Here is a 16532-nt window from a genome sequence, read left to right as displayed (position 1 = left end):
TTGACACGAGCCCCTATCACTATCCCCTGCATCCAGCACTCCAGGATACACAGAGCGCCGAAACAGAATGGCATCTTCATAGTCCCGTAATTGCAATACTCTTCTGCACGAAAATACCATATGCATATGCAGCTGTTAAGTTATGTTGACAATTTTTCGTGAAACTGAAAACAGTATACATGGCGCCCAAAGTATGTTCTAGAAGCTTAAAAGAAAGGAAACTGCTGTATGCTAATTTTATTGTAGACCAGTTTGCAATAAATTATCCTAAACAGGATGAGAGGGAGAGAAAGAAGGACCTGCAACAACAGTAGGACGTTCGTGCAACACAAGCAATAGGAGGAAACACAGAACGGCATGCCTGGCATCCATGGTATATAACAGTTTCTTGCCAAGCTTCAAGGAGAATCAAATTGTATACGAAAGAAGAAAGACGATGGAGTAATCTATATAAGTCTCTGCATGTTCTTCATAAATGTTCCTATTCGGGAATCAATGACCATATCTTTCAGATACACTGGAAGCATATCGTTAAGACCATGCAATCAATGACGCTAGCTTGTCGGTAGCATCAGATGGTCGTACTAGCTGGCGCATGCTTGCTGGTTTCGTAGTTGCCAGCTCAGCCGGGGTGGCCACTTCACCATGTTGGAGCATTGAGTGGCTGCCTCAAAAATGAAGTTGCCACGTGGAGGAAGGCATATAGCTGCGATCTTATACAAGTGAGATATGTACGTTTGATATAAAGAATAATAGTTCATTTTTTTTGAACATAATATAATAGTTCATTTGATCACGCAAAGATACTCTGCCCTCACGAGAGAGAGAGAAAAACAGAACTTTTTCTCTGCTTCCAAAAAATAACAATTGAATCCTAATTTTTTGATACAACCTTTGTTCAGTTGTTGTGAATGACCGGTTTTTCAATCCACTCGACCTGATTAATTGGCTTAATAAGATGAGACAAAACTTATACCTTTGTTCTGAATAAAAAAGTCAGAAAGTTCGACAATTAAAATCATTGACTTAATATTTCCAAAAAACCAGGAGATGGCCATATCTTTCAAAAAAGTACGTCTACTACACTTATTAACAGCCTAACGCGTGCCCATTCCGCCAGCATCGGCGCCTCTACAACCCCACCTACCCGGAATGGACCCAACCTTCTTCGTGCTCACCTTGAGCCTCCCCACTCTCCTACCCCAACACCCACCTCAGACTCTCGACACCCATCGCCCTCCCTACCTATCGCCAGAGCTCGCTCTAGCTCCCGCAAGCCCGCACTGCCGTCGAACACCTATCTCCCGTGCGCGAGAGCCGCCATTACCCTACAAATCCTAACCATGCATGCATAAATGCATAATGGAGATATCAAGCCCTAAGTATGGCAAGGTATAACCGAATACACAAGCATATTTGGTTTGCCTAACGATCACTAACCTATATAAGAATTTGGTTGGTTCTCTCCGGTTTCAAATTCTTCTCCGTGGAACAAGGACAAATTGATGATATACCTCATCTGCTCAACTTTTTCCACATCTACATTACTGAAAAGGAAGTGAAGGGAGTTGTTTGAAATGGATAATAACGAGGCTCCGAAGCAAGAGCATAATAATCTTTTGTCCAATTTTTGGCACAAAATTGGCAAGTATTCATAATCATCTTTTTGTTGTTTGACACCTAGTCATGCATATTGCCAAAATGGGGTGCGAGCGCGGAAAATCCAATTTTCTGATATCTTCTGCACGTTTATAACTCTTCATACAACTGCTACACCATTTTCATACGGTCAGATCACTGCATCAAGTTTCTGAAAACAATAAAGCTATAACACTTCCGTATGGAATTCGACTGAAACGGGAGATTAATTGGACTGTTGTGACACAGGGAGAGTAGAAGTGCAGAGTGTTTCATCAGTGAAGGCAAAATAATATGAATAAGTATACTGGGAGAAGTCGTCCAAAGAGCCTATTTGATTCCTTGGTTCTAAAGAAATGGAGAGACGGCCCTGACACTACAAAGTCAGCTACTCAGTTTTTGCAGAACAGACAGATACACCAGCTGTCATCCTTTTTGCCCCAGCAGCTGTTTTCTTTGACACGAGCGCCGACCACTGCCGCCCGCGCCCAGCAGTTCACCTTGCATATTGCGTCGAAACAAAATGGCATTTTCGAACCTCCATGATCGCAATCCTCTGCGCGAAAATATCACGTGCAAATATCGAAGCGTTAGTTAAGCTCTGTCTCACATGACAGTTGTCATGAAACTGACAAAAATAATAGCACCCCTTTTTTTGACGATAAAAAACAATACTCCTAGTAGTACTGTAGTACATAGCACCACTATTTTTTTTTAATCATAGATCAGTTTGCATCAAAAATATTTCAAAAACAAAAATGCGCATCGAATTAACAAACACAAACACAAACACAATGAGAGGGGGAAATAGGAGAAACACGAACCGGCCACAGCAGCAGGACTCCCATGTAACGCGAGCACGAGGAGGAAACAGAGAACGGCATGCCTGGCATCCATTGCGTGATGGTTTATCGTGAAGCCTCGAGCAAACAGAGATAGTATGTCCTTTTCGAAACAAGACAGAGATAGTATGTCCAAGAAGAAAAACGACGCCGTATCTATATGAAGTGTCTACACGTTATGGATAAACATTGAGCATCAATGACCATGAAGCCAATTAATGACAATATCTTTGAAATACACTGGAAAGATACACGGGAAGATATGCTAGCTGGACAGTATGACCGGATGCCCACACTGGGTTTTAAATTAATAAATTAAGACATGAAAGAGTATATATTTGTCCATGAAATCTTTATTGAATTAGAATACTTTACCGTTATTCAATATTCAATAAGAGTAAAAAAATCTAACTTTTTCTATTATTTATTAATGTGTATCTATCTTTATCATTTCATTCACGAGGAGCTAGATGAGAAGAAATGGTCATGTCCAATTTTCAAGTTGAGATGCTGCCTGGCGCATGCTTGCTAGTTCGTGGTTGCAACATCGACCAAGATGGCCACGTCACAAAGTTGTTGGAGCATTTAGCGGTTTCCCCAAGAAAGATGCATTTTTCTGTGCGTATCACCTTTGCGCATAGGGGTTGGACATAAAAAGATGTATTCATACATACGGATAAGTTTTTCTGTGACAACAAAGTGTGTATTTTCTTTAGAAATACCAAGTATAGCGATTGACGTGCACACACGTAAAATACCACATGCACACACTTACACAACCTTTTGAAAGATGGAGGGCAAACCGTAAGCATCCATGATGTCAAACCTACTGTTTAATCCTTAGTAGACCGGGGGGTTGGGGGAGGTACAACAACGACCCCAACTATCCAATAACAAGTTGGTTCAATTTGATAGGGAAAAGGGTTATTTAATCACAAATGCTACTGTTTGATGTTATTTTTGGAAACATCAAGTAAACATTAGACACGAATACGCATGCACACCACTATCACATCATTTGCAGTAGACCAAAGTGGCCGAGCTTCTAAAATTAACGAATTCGTCACAAGCGTCTCGCTATTGACAAGAATGTTACCTTACACTAAAAGAACAATTTGCCTTTAGAAGACACATGATGTCAAACATATGTCTAGTTCTGGTTGGTTGGGGATACAACCATTCTCCTGAGCATTCAACCACAAGCTAGTTCTCCACACTTTTATTATTGTTAATGATATTTGTTGCGACATCCTGCGGACTCAACAATTGGAGCAAATCAAGCATGCACAACAGCCTCCATTCACCTAACAATCGTCTCCACCATCGGCTGTCACCCCTGACTGCTATTGTCTGAAACCCTACAAGAGCATGACGTCCATGTTCTATGTGTGCTTCGTGCCTCCTCTTGGATGACGAGGTACTCCCATCTTTTGCCCCCTCCACTGCCTACCACATGTCCACTACGGAGTACGCCGGCTTGGCCTCAAACAAATGTCAAACTTAATGTTGGATGCATGAATTAATTATTTATTCAAACCAAAACTATGACTAACTCTTTTTATGGGGAAAAATCTGTAACTAGCTACTGGGTATAAGAATTTGATTTTGTGAACTTTTTAAATATGCGCAAATCTCATTAGATGTATGGTATATTTAGGGCTGCAAACAGTGCGGATATTTTCTGCTCCAGATCCGCAACTGCATCCATTTTTGAGGATATTTTATAAATTTGTAGGAATTCGCCAGATATGGATATAATGTAGATATTGGCCAAGCGGATAGCAGATATGGCAACGTATATGGTATTGATGATATCCAACTGATATGGATCATCTAACATTTTTTGCACGTTATCTGAGGTCCTAAAAGAAGATTATCTTATAAAGTTAGCCCAACCCCAAATTCCCATGCAACCCGACGTGTCATGCTATTATCGGCATTGCGCATTTGCAAGTTACTAATGTTAACTTTTGATTATCATGATGTTGTGTCAGCACACGAACAAGTGTGCATATTTGGCTATAGTCTAGTCTTATATATTTTATTCTCACCTTATATTACACAAAGGAAACTGATACGTCTCCGACGTATCGATAATTTCTTATGTTCCATGCCACATTATTGATGATATCTACATGTTTTATACACATTATATGTCGTATTTATGCATTTTCCGGCACTAACCTATTAACGAGATGCCGAAGAGCCGATTCTTGTTTTCACGCTGTTTTTGGTTTCAGAAATCCTAGTAAAGAAATATTCTCGGAATTGGACGAAATCAACGCCCGGGGTCCTATTTTTGCACGAAGCTTCCGGAAGACCGAAGGGGAAAGGAAGTGGGGCCACGAGGCGCCGACACAACAGGGCGGCGCGGCCCAAGCTCCCGGCCGCGCCGGCCTGGCGTGTGGGGCCCTCGTGTGGCCCCCGCGTTGCCCTTCCGCCTACTTAAAGCCTCCGTCGCGAAACCCCCGAGCACCGAGAGCCACAATACGGAAAACCTTGCGAGACGCCGCCGCCGCCAATCCCATCTCGGGTGATTCTGGAGATCACCTCCGGCACCCTGCCGGAGAGGGGATTCATCTCCCGGAGGACTCTTCACCGCCATGGTCGCCTCCGGAGTGATGAGTGAGTAGTTCACCCCTGGACTATGGGTCCATAGCAGTAGCTAGATGGTTGTCTTCTCCTCATGTGCTTCATTATCGGATCTTGTGAGCTGCCTAACATGATCAAGATCATCTATTTGTAATTCTATATGTTGTGTTTGTCGGGATCCGATGGATAGAGAATACTATGTTATGTTGATTATCAATCTATTACCTATGTGTTGTTTATGATCTTGCATGCTCTCCGTTATTAGTAGAGGCTCTGGCCAAGTTTTTGCTCTTAACTCCAAGAGGGAGTATTTATGCTCGATAGTGGGTTCATGCCTCCATTAAATCTGGGACAGATGACGAGAAAGTTCTAAGGTTGTGGATGTGTCTGTTGCCACTAGGGATAAAACATTGATGCTATGTCCGAGGATGTAGTTATTGATTACATTACTCATCATACTTAATGCAATTGTCTCGTTGTTTTGCAACTTAATACCGGAAGGGGTTCGGATGATAACCTCGAAGGTGGACTTTTAGGCATAGATGCATGCTGGATAGCGGTCTATGTACTTTGTCGTAATGCCCAATTAAATCTCACAATACTCATCATATCACGTATGTGCATGGTCATGCCCTCTATATTTGTCAATTGTCCGACTGTAATTTGTTCACCCAACATGCTATTTATCTTATGGGAGAGACACCTCTAGTGAACTGTGGACCCCGGTCCATTCTTTTACATCGAATACAATCTACTGCAATACTTGTTCTACTGTTTTCTGCAAACAATCATCATCCACACTATACATCTAATCCTTTGTTACAGCAAGCCGGTGAGATTGCCAACATCACTGTTTCGTTGGGGCAAAGTACTTTGGTTGTGTTGTGCAGGTTCCACGTTGGCGCCGGAATCCCTGGTGTTGCGCCGCACTACATCCCGCCGCCATCAACCTTCAACGTGCTTCTTGGCTCCTCCTGGTTCGATAAACCTTGGTTTCTTTCTGAGGGAAAACTTGATGCTGTGCGCATCATACCTTCCTCTTGGGGTTCCCAACGAACGTGTGAGTTACACGCCATCAGAAACAAACTTCTAATATAATATGTGTATTTGTGCAATTATCTGCATTTGATCTGAGTCAGCTTCAAATTCCTCCCATATATGCAATCCGATACAATCCGTTTTCATACCAGATCCAGATCCAGATCCGATCACTATCCGCTCCGGTTCGAATCCGCCAAGTACATATGATAAAAGATATGGTAATAACAATTCCCCTACCTCGAGCTCACGGGCTCCGAGGCCGGTCGTCTTTGGTAATCTCATCCTCCTCGGCCAATCGTCCACTGCTCATGGGATCGAGGGATAGTTCTGAAAATCTTATTGCTTTCATTGTGCTTGTAGTATCAGTATGCAGCATAGTGAGAGCTTAGCTAGCTTTGAGATATAATGGGGTTTTCGGTTATGCTTCCAGTGCCATCGTCAGTCTTTCAAGTGCCATCCTCGTTCTGTCTCCTCTCTCCATCTCCCTTGAGAGTCTCATGGTCATCCCCGGCTCTTCTCCCCCTCTTCTCCGACGGCTTCGTAGGCCGGAGGGGATGGGGGAGGAGGCCGACCTCTTGTTTATAGTAGTAGAGCTAGTAGCAGGTGTATGGTTTGTAGTTGGTCCTATATGGTGTCTGGTGTCATGCCGTGGGGATTCTTCCTCCTGGTGCTCGCGCACGGTTCCAGGTGGTTGTGGGTGTCGTTCTCCGGCGGAGCTCCATGTTGGAGATTGAGATTCGGGGAGGGATCTCGCAGGATCCTCTTAAATAAGCATGGTCTTGTTGGTGCTCTTCCTCATGCTGAGCTCGCTCGCCCTAGCCGCCATGGAGGCGGAAGGTGGGCTTCTGTGGTGGGATCTGGAGTGCCGGGAAAGATCATGAAGCTTCCTTGTGGAGTTCCTACACAGCGGCAAGCTTGGCCGCGGTGATCTCTGGCCAAGGGCGGCCACTCCACGCGCCAGTGCAGTGTATGCGCAGGTGCATCTTCAACCTCCTTCCGTGGAGGCCTTTCAACCTCAATGCTGTGGAGCAACCTCTTCCCAGGCCAAGTGGTTTTGTCCCTGGAGCTGGGATGAGTCGTCGGAATCGCAGTTCAAGCAAAGCTGGTGGTGATGAAGAATTGAAGATAGTGGACTTGATTGTTTTTTTGTCAATCTTTGTAGGGTGTCTATTTCGAAAGAATCTGGGGCCTTGTTGTAGTTTCTATATCTCTTGAGAGCCTTGTTGTAATTTGTATTGTTACCACCACTGAGTAATGCAGTTTCTAGGCCTTTCAGGGCCCTTTCCTGTTAAAAAAAGATTTAATGGGTATTTTATTCCAAATGCTGCCATGATCTTCCCTTCTCTGTAACCCCATAGAAGAACTTGTATTTTTCTGTCCTGCTGGTTACTTTCACATAATTTCAATACAGTGCTACTGATCATGGTTAACAATTGGTCTCTCATGCCCGCAAAAAAATTGGTCTCTCTTCCATTAGAGAAACTATAACATAGCCCGTAAATGGCGCTGAAACTGAATTTTTCAGGCGGATTTACGGGTTCGGGCCGAAAGTGACGTAGAGAAGCACCTGAATCGACAGCCTGGCCTGAAAATTTTGTTGGGGGCCCGAGAAAGTGAGCTCGCGGCCCCAATTTTATTAGGTCGGGGAGGGGAGTTCGGTTCCGAAACCCTACTCCCCCACGCCGCATCCGCTCCTCCGCCGTGAAAAACCCTCTCACTCCGCCGAGGAATTCCGGCCGCTCCCTCGCGGTCTCCGCTCCGCCGCGACCTCCCCTCCGTTTCCCATGGCGCGCGCACGAATATGCGGTAGGGGAGGCGGCCCAAATCGGGACAAATTGATGATATATCTCATCTGCTTCAGATAAGAACACTTTTTTCACATCTACATTACTGAAAAGGAAGTGAAGGAAATTGATTGAAATGGAGAATAATGAGGCTCCGAAGTGAGACCATAATAATCTTTTGTCCTATTTTTGGCACGAAATTGGCAAGTATTCATAATCATTTTGTTGTTGTTTGACACCTAGTTCATGCATATTGCCAAAGTGAGGTGCGAGCGTGGACAATCCAATTCACGTTTAGATCTCTCTTCATACGACTGCTACAAGTGTTCATATGGTCAGACCACTGCATCAAGTCTCTGAAAACAATAAAGCTATAACACTTCCGTATGCAATTCGACCGAACGGGAGATTAATTTGACTGCTGTGACACAGGGAGAGTAGAAGTGCAGAGTGTTTCACCAATGAAGGCAAAATAATATTAAGAAGTATACTAGTAGGAGAAGTCGTCCAAAGAGCCTATTTGATTCCTTGGTTCTAAAGAAATGGAGAGACGGCCCTGTCACTACAAAGTCAGCTACTCAGTTTTTGCAGAACAGACAGATACACCAGCTGTCATCCTTTTTGCCCCAGCAGCTGTTTTCTTTGACACGAGCGCCGACCACTGCCGCCCGCGCCCAGCAGTTCACCTTGCATATTGCGTCGAAACAAAATGGCATTTTCGAACCTCCATGATCGCAATCCTCTGCGCGAAAATATCACGTGCAAATATCGAAGCGTTAGTTAAGCTCTGTCTCACATGACAGTTGTCCTGAAACTGACAAAAATAATAGTACCCCTTTTTTGACGATCAAAAACAATACTCCTAGTAGTACTGTAGTACATAGCACCACTATTTTTTTTAATCATAGATCAGTTTGCATCAAAAATATTTCAAAAACAAAAATTCGCATCGAATTAACAAACACAAACACAATGAGAGGGGGAAATAGGAGAAACACGAACCGGCCACAGCAGCAGGACTCCCATGTAACGCGAGCACGAGGAGGAAACAGAGAACGGCATGCCTGGCATCCATTGCGTGATGGTTTATCGTGAAGCCTCGAGCAAATAGAGATAGTATGTCCTTTTCGAAACAAGACAGAGATAGTATGTCCAAGAAGAAAAACGACACCGTATCTATATGAAGTCTCTACACGTTCTGGATAAACATTGAGATTCAATGACCATGAAGCCAATTAATGACAATATCTTTGAAATACACTGGAAATATACACGGGAAGATATGCTAGCTGGACAGTATGATCGGATGCCCACACTGGGTTTTAAATTAATAAATTAAGACAGGAAAGAGTTTATATTTGTCCACGAAATCTTTATTGAATTAGAATACTTTACCGTTATTCAATATTCAATAAGAGTAAAAAAATCTAACTTTTTCTATTATTTATTAATGTGTATCTATCTTTATCATTTCATTCACGAGGATCTAGATGAGAAGAAACGGTCATGTCCAATTTTCAAGTTGAGATGCTGCCTGGCGCATGCTTGCTGGTTCGTGGTTGCAACATCGACCAAGATGGCCACGTCACAAAGTTGTTGGAGCATTTAACGGTTTCCCCAAGAAAGATGCATTTTTCTGTGCGTATCACCTTTGCGCATAGGGGTTGGGCTAATACTTGTCGTTGCAATTTATCTGATGTCCTTGATAGGACATAAAAAGATGTATTCATACATACGGATAAGTTTTTCTGTGACAACAAAGTGTGTATTTTCTTTAGAAATACCAAGTATAGCGATTGACGTGCACACACGTAAAATACCACATGCACACACTTATACAACCTGTTGAAAGATGGAGGGCAAACCGTAAGCATCCATGATGTCAAACCTACTGTTTAATCCTTAGTAGACCGGGGGGTTGGGGGGAGGTACAACAACGACCCCAACTATCCAATAACAAGTTGGTTCAATTTGATAGGGAAAAGGTTTATTTAATCACAAATGCTACTGTTTGATGTTATTTTTGGAAACATCAAGTAAAAATTAGACACGAATACGCATGCACACCACTATCACATCATTTGCAGTAGACCAAAGTGGCCGAGCTTCTAAAATTAACGAATTCGTCACAAGCGTCTCGCTATTGACAAGAATATTACCTTACACTAAAAGAACAATTTGCCTTTAGAAGACACATGATGTCAAACATATGTATAGTTCTGGTTGGTTGGGGATACAACCATTCTCCTGAGCATTCAACCACAAGCTAGTTCTCCACACTTTTTTTATTGTTAATGATATTTGTTGCGACATCCTGCGGACTCGACAAATTGGAGCAAATCAAGCATGCACAACAGCCTCCATTCACCTAACAATCGTCTCCACCATCGGCTGTCACCCCTGACTGCTATTGTCTGAAACCCTACAAGAGCATGACGTCCATGTTCTATGTGTGCTTCGTGCCTCCTCTTGGATGACGAGGTACTCCCCCTCCACTGCCTACCTCATGTCCACTACGGAGTACGCCGGCTTGGCCTCAAACAAATGTCAAACTTAATGTTGGATGCATGAATTAATTATTTATTCAAACCAAAACTATGACTAACTCTTTTTATGGGAGAAAAATCTGTAACTAGCTACTGGGTCTAAGAATTTGATTTTGTGAACTTTTTAAATATGTGCAAATCTCATTAGATGTATGGTATATTTAGGGCTGCAAACAGTGCGGATATTTTCTGCTCTAGATCCGCAACTGCATCCATTTTTGAGGATATTTTATAAATTTTTAGGAATTCGCCAGATATGGATATGATGTAGATATTGGCCAAGCGGATAGCAGATATGGCAATGTATATGGTATTGATGATATCCAATGGATATGGATCATCTAACATTTTTTGCACGTTATCTGAGGTCCTAAAAGAAGATTATCTTATAAAGTTAGCCCAACCCCAAATTCCCATACAACCCGACATGTCATGCTATTATCGGCATTGCGCATTTGCAAGTTACTACTGTAAACTTTTGATGTGTCGGACCATCTTTAGATTATCGTGATGTTGTGTCAGCACACGAACAAGTGTGCGTATTTGGCTATAGTCTAGTCTTACATATTTTCTTCTCACCTTATTTTACACAAAGGAAACAAACTTCTAATATAATATGTGTATTTGTGCAATTATCTGCATTTGATCTGAGTCAGCTTCAAATTCCTCCCATATCTGCAATCCGATACAAACCGTTTTCATACCAGATCCAGATCCAGATCCGATCACTATCCGCTCCATTTCGAATCCGCCAAGTAAATATGATAAAAGATATGGTAATAACAATTCCCCTACCTCAAGCTCACGTGCTCCGAGGCCTTCTGCCCTGTTGGCAGCGGAGGTTGCGGCAATGTGCTCGACAATGACTATTCGGTCGTCTTTGGTAATCTCATCCTCCTCGCCCTATCGTCCACTGCTCATGGGATCGAGGGATAGTTCTAAAAATCTTACTGCTTTCATTGTGCTTGCAGTATCAGTATGCAACATAGTGAGAGCTTAGCTAGCTTTGAGATATAATGGGGTTTTCGGTTATGCTTCGAGTGCCATCGTCAGTCTTTCAAGTGCCATCCTCCTTCTGTCTCCTCTCTCCATCTCCCTTGAGAGTCTCATGGTCATCCACGGCTCTTCTCCCCCTCTTCTCCGGCGGCTTCGTCGGCCGGAGGGGATGGGGGAGGAGGCCGACCTCTTGTTTATAGTAGTAGAGCTAGTAGCAGGTGTATGGTTTGTAGTTGGTCCTATATGGTGTCTGGTGTCATGCCGTGGGGATTCTTCCTCCTGGTGCTTGCGCACGGTTCCAGGTGGTTGTGGGTGTCGTTCTCCGGCGAAGCTCCATGTTGGAGATTGAGATTTGGGGAGGGATCTCGCAGGATCCTCTTAAATAAGCACGGTCTTGTTGGTGCTCTTCCTCATGCTGAGCTCGCTCGCCCTAGCTGCCATGGAGGCGGAAGGTGGGCTGCTGTGGTGGGATCTGGAGTGCCGGGAAAGATCATGAAGCTGCCTTGTGGGGTTCCTACACAGCGGCAAGCTTGGCCGCGGTGATCTCTGGCCAAGGGCGGCCACTCCACGCGCTAGTGCAGTGTATGCGCAGGTGCATCTTAAACCTCCTTCCGTGGAGGCCTTTCAACCTCAATGCGTTGGAGCAAGCTCTTCCCAGGCCAAGTGGTTTTGTCCTTGGAGCTGGGATGAGTCGTCGGAATCGCAGTTCAAGCACCGCTAGTGGTGATGAAGAATTGAAGATATTGGACTTGATTGTTTTTTTGTCAATCTTTGTAGGGTCTGTTTCGAAAGAATCTGGGGCCTTGTTGTATTTTCTATATCTCTAGAGGGCCTTGTTGTAATTTGTATTGTTAGGGCCCTTTCCTTTTAAAAAAGATTTAATGGGTATTTTATTCCAAATGTTGCCCATGATCTCCCCTTCTCTGTAACCCCGTAGAAGTGATTTGGCTGAACTTGCATTTTTCTGTCCTGATGGTTACTTTCACATAATGACAATACAGACTGCTCATGGTTAACAATTGGTCTCTCATACCCGTAAAAAAACAATTGGTCTCTCTTGAATTCGGCAGGGATCCCTCTTCCATTAGAGCAACTCTAACAGAGCCCGTAATGCTGCTGGAACTGAATTTTTCCGGCGGATTTACGGGCTCGGGCCGAAAGTGACGTAGAGAAGCACCTGAATCGGCGGCCTTGCCCGATTTTTTTATCGGGGGCCCTAGAAAGTGAGCGCGCGGCCCCAATTTAACTAGGTAGGGGAGGGGAGTTCGGTTCCGAAACCCTACTCCCCTCTGCCGCATCCGCTCCTCCGCCGCGAAAAACCCTCGCACTCCGGCGAGGAATTCCGGCCGCTCCCTCGCGCTCTCCGCTCCGCCGTGACCTCCCCTCCGTTCCCCATGGCGCGCGCACGAAGATGCGGTAGGGGAGGCAGCCCGAATCGGCGGCGGAGGCTCGCCGACTCGTCCACCAGTTTTGCGCTCGGAGGTGGAGCACGCAAGCGGGCGGCGCGCAGGTGGCCGCGCAGGTCGACGCGCAATGGGGCGTGCAATTGGGATGGCGAGGTCCCGTCCGGCGGCTCGTGCAGCCCGCCGCTGCCGCTGCTTCCGCTGTGTCCAGACAGCAACGGCGACGAGGATGATGAGCCAGCGATTCTCCTCACCAGCGGGAACTACGCGGTGGAGGCGATGGTGATCGAGCTCGCCGCCCTCGTCGTCGCCTAGGCGTCCTCCGCCGCGCGTAGAGCCCCGGAGCCAAATTTTGGTCAAATTAGGTGCGCGGTGTAGGATTAGTAGTTATTTTGGCTATTATATGTAAATTAGTTTGAATGTAGCTCGATCGGAGCATCGAACTCGTTGCATTTCACATATTCATCGTCAAAAATTTCCCGCGACGTTTGATTTTTTTTTCAATTCGTTTTTTCGGTTTCTATTCTGCGCCTCGACTAAAATTAATAACTCCAGATTTTTGGTTCACACTTCCACGGGCACTACTAGTTGGCATATGGTTTGGTTGCTGCACTTCCTCTGCAAGAAGACAGCGAGGAGTTACTTCCTGGACTTGATGACTTGGATATTCGCTTAACCTTGCTTCTGCGCCTCGCTACTTCGTTGGCGTTCGTTGGCGACCGCGAGTGCATATTTTCTTTTCATTCTGAACAACAAATTTGTTGGGATCTCTTGTGTATACTGCCTATCGTCAGCATTTATCTCCTTCACGTTATTTTTCATTAGAATAAAGGTGCGTGCTTTCTTAAACAATCAACCCGTTCCTGTTCTTCATTTACACCTTTTGGTGATCAAGTAATGAAGTAACCCATCCAACTAACCTTTCTCAAAGGTATTCTTGCAGGACATTGGCTTGGCACGTACCCAGAAGTTTGTTGGTCTTCAGTTAGCTGTAGCTGTGATTGTTGCTTTTTCTTTAACGAACTCCTATAGTTCAGCTACTACTCAATTAAAGGGGTGATGTTTCCTCTAAAATTGGTTATCGGTGAAAATACAGATTATAAGGCGCCTTCTTTGTCCTCCTAGTATACTCTGCACTACTACAGAAGTGCATTGTGTAAAACATTTCAGTCACCCTTTGACACGCTCCCGAGTTTCCATCTGGACTTGACTGAATTGGAGATCAGTTTGAACTTGATGTTCAGATATAAACACACCGTCTTGAGTAGAGCTAATAGTATCTTCTGCTCTTACAGTCTTACTTTGCTGACAATGGGAGCAAAATGATTTTCTGCGTTACTTCAAACAGTAGGAAACAATTTGATTTTGTGAACAAAATCAATGTAAATGTCCCAAATAATCTTGTTTGTTTGTTTGAAACTTAGCCATGTATATTCTCATGGGGTGCGAGTGTGGAAACTTGGTAGTTCCTATATCTTCTTGCAACCGCTGCATGTGTTCATGTGGGACAATTATTGCATCAAGTACCCCCTCCGATTTATATTACTTGAGACTAATATAGATGTATTTAGACAAATTTTAATTGTAGATACATCCATTTTACTGGCAAATAATATGGATCAGAGGGAGTATCTGAAAGTAACAAAAATTTATCACTCAGGTATGGACTTCGACTGAATGTGAGTGTTCTATCAATGAAATGAAATAGCAAACAAGTATATATTTGCAAGGAGGAGGAGTCCAAATAGCCTTTTTGATTCACTAGTTCTAAAAATTCTGAAAATTGGAGAAAACCACAGGGTTGTGCGAACATCTTCAGCGTTGCGAGAGCAATGCTTGGCATAGCTATTTGCGATGAAATCTATTTGGATGACGGCCCGGACACCACACATTTAGCAGAACCCTTTTATTTATCTTTGCTTGAAGTCCAAGCTAGTTTATTTTCTACAGTAAATACAGACACAGGTTGCTCCCGAACATTTGTGTCCTTTGGCACGAGCGCCTATCACTATCGACCGCATCCAGCACTCGAAGTTGCAGACAACATCGAAACAGAATGGCATGTTTACAATATCGTAACCGCAATGCTCTTCTGCATGAAAATACCACATGCATATGCAAAGTTAAGTTACACTGTCAATTTTTCGTGAAAATTGAAAACAATATACATGGCGCCCAGAGTTCTACAAGCTTACAAGAAAGGAAACTGTTGCATGCTAATTTTGCAATAAATTAACCTGAGGAGGGTGAGAGGGAGAGAAAGACGGACCTGCAACAACAGTATGACTTCCGTGCAACACAAGCACTAGGAGGAAACACAGAACGGTATGCACGGCATCCATGGTATATAACAGTTTCTTGTCAAGCTTCAAGGAGAAACAGATCGTATGTGAAAGCAGAAAGAAGACGATCTATCTATAGGAAGTCTCTGCATGTTCTTCATAAATGTTTCTATTCGAGAATCAATGACCATGCAATCACTGACCATATCTTTGAGAACGAAGCATATCTTTGATACCATGCAATCAATGGTGCTAGCTTGTCGGTAGAGCCAGATGGCTGTACTAGCTGACGCATGCTTACTTTGGTTCGTGGTTGCCAGCTCAGCTGGGGTGGCCACGTCACCACGTTGGAGCAGTCAGTGGCTGCCTCAAAAAGGAAGTTAACACGTGGAAGCCGAGGCATAAGAGCATCCCCACTCGTTGGCGCTCCCCACGCCCAAATCCGGCGAAATTTTCGTCCGGATTGGAGGAAGATTTGGCGTGGGGAGTAGTAGTTTCCCAGCCGCGTGCCCAGGCGAAGTCGACGATGCGAATTTAAAAACGGAAACTTGACAAACTACGGCTAAAAACGGGTGAATATAGACTAAATTTAATGATATTTATTACATTACGGGAGGAGTTCATACATAGAGGCCGAATTCGACTATATTTCGAATTCGGCTAGGGGAATTCAAACGCTAATTTTAAAACACGGCGCTCTACATGCCGAAATGGCGGTAGAACACCGTGTAGTCGCCGCCGTCGTGGAAGACGACGACATTAACTCGCCGCGTGGCCGGCGAATGCAGACCGGCGGCAGGCTTTTACAGCGCGCGGAAGACGATGCGATGAGGACGACGATCGGTTTCTCTCGCCGACAAGTTGGGGCCACCAGACGACGCGGGAAGTTTCCTCGCCGTTTCGCGCGCTTTCGTTTCGTCCGGAGTCCCCGAGCGCTCCCGGGGGGCCGGGGATGGCGTGGGATCGCCGGATGAATTTAGGCCCAAATCCGGACGAAAACGAGGAACCGGGGGCGCGACTGGGCCGAATTACGCCGTCCGGATGGAAAAAACGCTCGCCGGGGGCCTGTTCGGGGGGACGAGTGGAGATGCTCTAAGAGCATCTCCATCGGCGCCCCCGATAGCGGCCCTGATAGCATTTCGGGGGGCGGCAGCGAAAATGGGCTCGCACCGGTGCGCTCAAAACGGCGCCGGTCAATTTTGGAGCCCAATAGAATCGCCGTCAACCCCGTGCCGGCCCCTTCGCCAAGGGCGCGAACCGGGCGCGCCGACACCTCGCGACACGTCTGAAAACGAGTGTGGGCTCCGCCTGGCAGCCAGACACACCGTTTTCCCACCTCCTACCCACGCCCGAGCCGACTCTCACCCCTCTAGATCGCCACCGTCGCCGTCTCCGCTGCGCCCACCCT

Source organism: Lolium rigidum, chromosome 3 (assembly GCF_022539505.1).
Source record: "Lolium rigidum isolate FL_2022 chromosome 3, APGP_CSIRO_Lrig_0.1, whole genome shotgun sequence".
Lineage (NCBI taxonomy): Eukaryota > Viridiplantae > Streptophyta > Magnoliopsida > Poales > Poaceae > Lolium > Lolium rigidum.
The sequence above is the reverse complement of the archived record's forward strand: the minus strand, read 5'-3'. Positions refer to the sequence as shown.